Source organism: Elaeis guineensis, chromosome 14, assembly GCF_000442705.2.
Source record: "Elaeis guineensis isolate ETL-2024a chromosome 14, EG11, whole genome shotgun sequence".
Taxonomy (NCBI): Eukaryota; Viridiplantae; Streptophyta; class Magnoliopsida; order Arecales; family Arecaceae; genus Elaeis; species Elaeis guineensis.
This window is the reverse complement of record NC_026006.2, coordinates 41,711,910-41,719,796: the sequence shown is the minus strand read 5'-3', so window position 1 is coordinate 41,719,796 and position 7,887 is coordinate 41,711,910.

Below are 7,887 nucleotides of genomic sequence, written 5' to 3'. Positions count from 1 at the left end.
GCGCCCATGATGAATGAACTCTTCAATCTCATCTCGGAGTTCGATGCATTCCTCTGTGTCATATTGTGGTCACGATGGTAGAGACAGTACTTGTTTGAGTTACAGTAACCCGGCTTTGCCTTCATTCTCCTCACCCTGTGGAGCTATCCCCTTATCTTCATCAGCACTTGAGTTCAGGGAGTGTTCAGCAGTTCGTGAATCTCCTTGGTGGAAATGCATGTCGCCCTCTTTCGAAGGAGCTCTTCTATCAGTGGTTCCATGGACGAGTTTGGGACCTCCAACATCTGGATGGAGATCGAGAGTGCTATCGATTCTTTTCATGATCCTTCTTCTGTAAGGACTTCTTAATCTCCTCTTCTTTTCTTTCTTCGGCACCCATATCCATCGAGGGCTTATTTTCAAAAGCTTCATCCGCCCATGCATATTTCTCTTCCCAAGCTAACATCTCGATGAAATCGCTGGGATATGTCTCTCTAATGGATACCAAAGATCATTCTTTAAGAGTCCACCCTTTAGGTAGTCATCACGACTGACTGATTTAGATCGCAAACTTTCAGTATGGCTGCATTGAAATGGTCGAGGTAGGATCGAAGCAATCTTTCTTCTTTCAGGTTGATGTTAATCAATAAATCTGATCCTTTACGCTGTCTCCTGTTGCTAATGAAATGAGTCACAAACAAACGACTCATTTGGTCAAATAAGTGGTAGTCCTAGGCTGCAGACTTGAGTACTAGTGTCAAGCCACACTTTTTAGAGTGGATGGGAAGACTCAGCACAGGACAGCATCGATGACCCCATGGAGAAGCATCACAGCTTTAAAGCTTTCTAAGTGATCTATGGGATCGATAGCCTTGTCATAGCTCTCTAATTATGGCTTCTTAAAGTGGTTGAGGAGCAGTTTTTGCATGATCTGAGTACTAAATGGTGGATCGGTATTATAGCCATCATCTCACATCGGAGCCTAGTTATGAAGGACTTCGATCTGTTGATTCATGTCTCGAAGCCTACAGTCAATTTCTGTATCTTGAGCAAAATGAAATTCTGAATACAGCAAGTGAGATCGGCTCAGGGTGGAGTCATATCCAAAGTGAGGACTCGAGGATCACCATATCCTACGCTCTGGCTCCCGAGGGCGGCTTTATCGAGTCTATCCTCCCAACTCAGGGCCTTGCAGAGGGATCTGAAGTTGTTCTAGCAATGGAGCAACCTATGGTGTGGGATTATTCTACTGTATTGTTTGGATAGCAATAATCAAATCGCGAACCTATTGGATCAATAAATTAAACTGCTCCATATTGACCACTACTTTCAGCTAGGGAAGCAGAGGTGGAGCCTCCAAAGATGGCATTTGGGCCTGCTGATTGAAAAAATTTTCCACTGGCCGAGAGTTGGTAGCGTTGGAATGGCAGGAGGATGCTCCTTTGTATGGTGCCATGGCATGGACCTCTTGCTCCTTCTCAAACATGGGTTTCAGCTTCTTTTTCTAGCGTCAATCTATTACTGCAAATTACTGACTCTAGTCAGAGTGGCTAGAGTTGACTGGGAATCATCGGGATGGTGAGACTTACAAAACAAGTTCTGGCCAGAGTTGGCTCCAGTGGAGATCTTTCGACGATCAAGTCAGAAAATTGAAACAAATGAGGAGTGTGAGAAGGTTTCAGAGTGCGGGTGTGTATACCTGGAGAGTCCTTTTTTTTCTCTATTTATAGAGAGGCGAGAGTCATAAGGCAAAAAGTAGTGGAAGCCATTGTGATTAGGCCTGCAAATGGGTTGGATTGGATCGGGTCCTGAGTGATCCCGATCCAATCCGATTTCTTGATCAGATCTTGATATTGGATCCATACCCATCCTGATAAAAAATTAGATCGGATCCATGGCCAAATTTATTGACCCATTGGATCATTAGGTCGGATCGGGTCCATATATAACCCGGCTCAAATCCATGAAATGCGGATCCGATTCGGGTTGGGTCAGATCACGGGTTTAATTGATTTAAAACCTACCATCAATGAATACTAATGCTGGATAACAACTAAGAAAGACTTCTTTTTTTTTTTCTTTCAATCCTCTAATTGTAACTTCTAATAATTAATTGTATTGGATAGCAGAGGAAAACAAGCTGTTTTTGAGAATAGTCAAGATTCCAGAAGTCCATATAAAAAAAAATAAATTTTATATAGTGATATAATTATCCCAATCTAAAACATCATATAAGAGTAATACTTGTATTTGATTAAAAATAAGACTGTATATACTGTGGATGACACAACATCTGTGCATATTAGAGCATGCTCTAAAATTTCTTAAAGTCAACAAAATGAATTGGAATTCAAGAAGTCTTCTTGCTTTTATACCTCATGGCACAGTAAACATAAACCATAAGGTTTAGAAAACTGAGCCTAGCAAGAAGTCAGAAGAAATAATCGAGATGTCCTTCATTTAAATTATCAGGAATCCATCCAATCTTTCCTTTTTGGGTTGTTATAGATGTTACAACAGTCAGAATAAAAGAATTAAAGGGTTTAAAAAATTTTAGTTTTGGAGATTTTTAGTTTGAAAATCAGATAGGGAAGATCAAAGGGTTTGAAAAATTTTGGTCCAAGTCCAAACCCCTATTTGGGTGAGTCACTTTAACTGGGTTCGAATCCTATATTTGGGTCCGGATCGGATCGGATCATGTATCTTAAGATCCAAATTAATCCAAAAGTCTCCATGAGTCGAATCGGATCGAGTCGGATCCAAATTCAGAAAATCCAGACCTAACCCAGAAAAGGGAATGGGTCCAATTTTTGAACCCGACCCAGCTCCATGGGTCTTTTAAATGGGTCTGGATCGGGTCTAACCAAATCGAGTTTGATCGGATCACGGATCAACCCAACCCATTTGTAGCCTTAATTCTGATCTTCCCAGTCATACCATCTCATGATATCTGATCTAATTTTCAACTGCGGATGTCACCTTATCCGATGTGCAGTCAGCTACTCTTAGGGGTGGCGTGATTTGATAGGACTTCATCCGACGTGTAGCCAGCTGTTGAAGTGGCATGGTCCAACGTTGAGTGATGTGACTTGATGAGACTGTATGGGGTTCAACCTTTCCAAATAGGTCCGCCAACAATAGTTGAAGGGACTGCAGCATACTGCTAAGGGCAAGGATTGGCGAAGGATCCTTCGATCAAAGATGATGCTGGGCTCAGAATCTTTCTTGGATCGACATCCAATGTCCGGATGTTACACTGATGCTAGTGGCTAAGGATCTGTAAACAGAGCCAAAATCGACAGCTAAAGCCTAGATTAGCGACGGAAGTTAAGATCAGCTACCAAAAACTAGGGTTGGCGGCCGAAGTTTGAATCAATGGGGCTTTCCATCAGAAAGCTTCATTCGAAAAGGCCAGTTAGAGAGTGAGGATTGGTGAGGTCTGAAGTGAGATCTTCTACTATTTCATTATGTACTGAATGACTTCCTTCAATGCAGTTTTTCACAGTTTTGAGATGACATATCTACTATTGAGATTGTATTCATTTATCTTTGATCAATATTCTGGCGGCGATCTTGCATACTTCATCACGGGTCCCTCTTCAGCATGTATCTTCAGCATGTGTGACATATCATCCCCCAACATTAACTAATAACTTGGATGGTCTACCTTGATTCAACTCAACTCAAGCGGTTGAACCACCAAATTTAATGATTCCAATAAATTTATGTCAAAAAGTTGCTCTTTTACTTGATTTAGCTTCGAGTAAGTGTGGGGTGAAGGGTTGAGCAAGTTGACTCCCTCATATTTTGGAACATTGGTTGTACCCACACCCGTATCTTTGTTTTTGTTACTATAATCAACGGGTACGTAAGATTTAGATATTATCAAGGTAGCACCAATATCATTATACTACTTCCCATATATTTAGGTGTGTAATGAAATGCCTCCAATAATTAACATATATCTCTTAAATTGTAAACTGCCAACTATTAATTACCTTTTCAGTTTTTACATAGACTAATAAAGCAACACATAGCTAATTGGCAGCATTTACAAGAGAATAGGAAAATATAATGCTAGACAGGTTCACGGTAACTTGTTTTCATGAGCCAAATGCTTTCTGGTATCCCGAGCAAATTTGCATGGACCTCAGTGTTGGCTGGCTCATGCGTGTTTCACATATATGTCAGTAAATTTTTGTTATTACTCTAAATAAAGAGAAACAAGGATAGTGTATTTCCAGTCTTGAAATATAAATGTTAGCAAATTTATATATAATGAGATCAGAAGATCATAATCATCCATACTACCTTAATGTACATGCCAAAGACATTTTGAGAACAATCACACAAATAGAACACATGCTAAGGCCTATCAATTATATATAAATTAAATGTAAATTCTCATCTAATTCATCCCTATTACGAGGCATGCCATGATGTTATTATCTTCTTTCATGTTAAATAACCTATATAGCTTTATTTCTATATTCTCTACAGGCACACATCATTCAGTCTGACCTTTTGGGATGAAGCTTCAATTGTTTGAAACTTCAAGTAAACCACTGACATCAGGAGAAAGACATGGAGTCAATGGTGTGGATGCAGACAGAAGTAGGGGCATGAGTATTCATCGTAGACTCTAGAGCAAGTGGACGACGAGAGAGGGAGCAAAAGAAAGGCGACATGGTAGTTGTAGTCATAGTTTGAAGAAATGAAGCCAGAGTGTTTTACCCCACATAAAGTCATTGAACTTTAGTCTTTTTTCGGTCCAATAAGAAATAACAAATTCAATTCAATCATGGGACTTCTCTTATAACGTGTGTGAATGAGAAGAAAACAAAAAAAAAAAAAAAAAAAAAAAAAAGCTACGTCATGGTCCATTCAGTGTGTGGGAACAAAACCCTTGTTTCCATGTAACCGCGTCTGCGGCTTTACCACCTCTTCATCCAACGTGAAGCATGCATAGGCTATTACGAGTCTTGGGTTTATTCGAGAACTCTTTGTGAGGACGGTTCATGCGTGTGCACTTTCAATGCCACGTGCCAAATGAGGGCTAGTGTGGATAATAGGGAAAAAAAAAAAGATTTGTTGTTCACACGTTTGACCACACGTGTCTCTCATGAAAAGCTTGTTTTTTGTTTTTTTAATGTGTCCGTGTATATTGTGACGGCTTCTTCGTTTTTTTCTGTTTACAATCCGGGACTTGTGACACTTGTCACCTTTTTCTCTGGCGAAGATAAACCGTGTCCTCAGGAAACGCCTCAATCTAAACAACCAATCTAAACAGCCACTCTAAATACACTTAATTAATTATCAGAGAATAACTTGTTTTGACCTTTGATGAATGGGTTATGGCCATCTCTACAGACCAATGACCCTGCAGAAGAAAACCAGTAACTGTATATATACAATAACGGGTGTTTAAATTCTTATTCACCCGTCATATATAGTGAAATTTAAATCATGTCTGATTTAATAACATATCAGATTACAAAATTTCAAATCTCCATCATGGAACAAATAACAGTTGTTACACTTTTTGTATTTGGTGCATGTTTAGGAATGTCTATTTTGGAAAATCTTTGCACTCCTCAGAACTTGAAAGAAGGAACTCTCCAAATGAACCAAGCTATTAGTATACAACTCAGCATTAACCCAACTTGTAAGATAGGTTGTTGAGACTTGTCCAGTTAGGAAATGGTCTAACCAAACTATACATGTTTTGAAGCTTGTTCAAAAAGTATTTATTTACTTTTTTTTTTGGTAGAAAAAAAAAGAGTTGGGAGGGAGGGGGGGGGGGCGTCTCACCTAGGACTATCAAAATATGATCTGATCCGCCAATCCGATCCATGTTCGATCCGTCATAAACAGGTTTGGATTTAGGCTAAACAGGTTTGGGGCATAAACAGATCGATCCATTTAATCCGTTTAATAATTGGGTCGGATTTGGATTTTAAATATCTGATCCGTTTAACCCGTTTAACCGATTTAATATCCAGATCGAATTGAGTTAGATAACCTATTTAACCTGTTTAACTTATTTCTGACCCATTTAACTCAACCTGTTTAACCCATTTAAGACTCGTTTAATCTGTTTAAAATCGGTTCCTGACCCATTTAACCCGACCTATTTAACCTGTTTAACCCGTTTAACCTATTTAACATAATTTGACCTATTTAATAAACGGATTAAATGGATCGAGTCGGATTACCTGTTTAATAAACATGTCGGGTTCAAATTTAAATTTTTAACCCGTTTAATAAATAGGTCGGGTTTGGGTTGATAATTTTATGATCCGACCCGTTTATAATCCGACCCAACCCGATTGCCACCCCTAGTCCCGCCGTGGCTACCTCCTTGGGGCGTGACCATAAGGCCCCCAATCCCGCTATCCCTTAATCTCCACACTTATAAAATATGAGGATTTAGTGATTTCTCACATTTATAAAATGTATAGATTTAGTACAAGTTGAAGATTACTTGGATCAAAAAAACATCTTAGTGACCCCTCATTTGGCTAAGAGGACTCCATCTATTCTAACAATAATCTACTTTGTTAAAGTTAAAGTTTATTTTAATTATTAAAAATTTATTTATATTATAAAATATACTCATTTGAAACATATTATGTTATTTTATATTTCAGTATTTATTACTTTATATAAAAATTTAGTCCTTTCATATTTGAAAAAAGAAAGATAATGAATGACTTCATTTTATTTTTTATAATATTTTTAAATAATTTTATTTAAAATATTTAAAATATCAATAACTTCAACATGTTTCTATATCTATGAATAATTTTTTCCTTGCGAGTTCTTTAATAAATATATTATATATATATATATATATATATATATATATATATATATATATATATATATATATATGTATGTATGTATGTATGTATGTATATATATATATATGTGTGTGTGTGTGTGTGTGTGTGTGTGTGTGTATATATATATGTATATATATATATATATATATATATATATATATATATATATATGTATATATATATATATATATATATATATATATATATATATATATATGTATATATATATATGTATGTGTGTGTGTGTGTATAATTTTAATTATACTCCAATTAAAGAGTAACAGTTTATTTAATATATAAATCTTCAATACTTTGGTACTATATATTTTATTTAAATATTATATCTATAAAATCTATTTGGGTTAGTAATTAAGACTCTTGCTCAATTAATCTCATCCATCCATAGTTGGGATTGGAATAGAATCTGTCATTATACTCTTAGCTAGCATTTTTTATTTTGTATCAATTAATCACATCTTTAAAGAGTATTGCCAACTTATGGGTAGGAAAAATAAAGACAAGCTACAAACTAATATTTGACTTAAATACAAAAATATTAGTTTTTGAGATTTTTCAAAAGTGTTATGATAAAGAACTAAAACAAGTACCCAGCAATTTACCATAAGTGTGGGGTAAAGTGTTATGTTCTGGTATTTTTAAAAAAGCCACTAAAATAATATCATAGATTTTATGATAAAGATATGCTACAAATAAATATCCATAAATTTATCATAAATATAGGGAAAGAGTTATTTTCTATTTTTTCAAATACTATTAAAATAATATTGCTAATTCTGTAATTTCTTGTAGTGGAATATATAGTCCTACAAAAGCCTACACACACACACATATATATATATAGTGTGCATGTGTACGCGTATATATCTGCTAGGGACATAAAATTTTTAGCACACTCCTTAAATATTTTAAAATACATATGCAGTAAAACTAGTAAATGAGTTGATTTATCTTTTAGTTACATAAGTAGACCCAGATGAGACAAACTAGCTCTTCTTAGAAAATGTATATAGACGCTTTCAACTTCCAACCAATCAAATACAGA